The sequence below is a fragment of the Nelumbo lutea genome, chromosome 5 (assembly GCF_056320005.1).
Source record: "Nelumbo lutea isolate HS-2025 chromosome 5, American lotus-T2T, whole genome shotgun sequence".
In the NCBI taxonomy this organism is placed as follows: domain Eukaryota; kingdom Viridiplantae; phylum Streptophyta; class Magnoliopsida; order Proteales; family Nelumbonaceae; genus Nelumbo; species Nelumbo lutea.
The window spans coordinates 81,975,254-81,976,747 of NC_142688.1; positions in this window are offsets into that span (position 1 = coordinate 81,975,254).

Below are 1,494 nucleotides of genomic sequence, written 5' to 3' on the forward strand. Positions count from 1 at the left end.
TTATATATTTTAATGATGAATTTTAACTTTTATTGGTAGTCATTTATATGACAAATACTTGTAGTATAACATAGTGGTGGACATGTAGTGGTTACAAATAAATGACTAGGGTTTAAATCCCTTTGTCTTCTATTTGTGATTTTTAATAGATAAGTTAGTGGCATGTCAAATTCAAATTTGAATTTGAACATCGTATTAAATGCACTATTCAATTTGCCTTTTATTAAATATGATAATTAATTAAGAATCATTAAATTTGAGTTTGAAAAGTTACTAATATTAAAAAAGGAACAAAAAATAAATTTGAATTAAGATTATTAAATTTGAATTTGAATTTTGAGTTGTATCTATCGATACATACAGTGTATCGAATCTTCAACGAAAATTTAAATCTTGCTTCTAAGTTCTAACAACACAATCTCTGATGATGCATAGAATAAGCACTTAATAGTTGTATTTATCATTTCCTATTTCTCTCCAGGAGCAAGTTTAGGAAGTGGTCAGTGCACATGACACATGTCAGGGTGGTTCGAGCCATTATTTTGTTGTTTCCCACCGAGAAGATGTCCCTTAACACTGGTCAAGATTTGCTACCTTTTGCATTGTACTTTGAGTCAGAAAACGGTACCACAAGATAGATTATCAGTTGAGAGGAATCCAGTCCTGATGGTTGGGATAATTGGATTCAAGGAGACCCTGAATCCCTGATACAGGATCCATTGTGATTATAAACTGATGCAGGATGAACCTGTAAATATGTACAGGAACTGTTGCTCTCAGGAAGCAACAACTAATGGTTTCTTCAAGGAATTAGCACCATCAAGAAAATTTTTATATCGCCACCTATGAAAACTAAGCCCAAGGGACAACCGCCACCGGGACGATTTCAAAAGGAAAAAAAAGGAACCTGTGATCCTTTGTTTCATTACTATGATCGCTTTGTCGTTCATTGTGGCTCCCATCGGGTTAGGAAGGAAAGATATTTGGATCAGATTATGGGTACCCAATCCGGATCTGGACCCTTGACAGAAATAATTATATTGGATTTATTTTGAAGCCAAAATAATTACTTTTAATTAACATGGTGTTTGAAAGTATAGGGACTTTTTGAGATCAATATTAAAAAAAAATGTCCATGCTTCCAAAACCCATTTTTCATAAAAAAACACTTCTGCCACATAAACACTATGCTGTTTGGTAAGGTGATTTTCATCACTGCTTTTCATATATGTGCTGACAGGTAAGCACCACATAGGATACACATAATTTGGCATTTCATGCATCGGTGCGGTCCCAATTTTCAAAGCATGCCCAATTTTTTAATAATCAGCTGAACCAAACAATGAAATACATGGGATTTATTGAAACACCTATTTGGATCCTATGTGGCACCAGTTTTTTGAAAAACGGCCATCATTCCAAACATCCCCTAATTATACTTTACAAATTACTTGATTAATTACATTTAATACAGTTATTTGCTGTCAAATAATT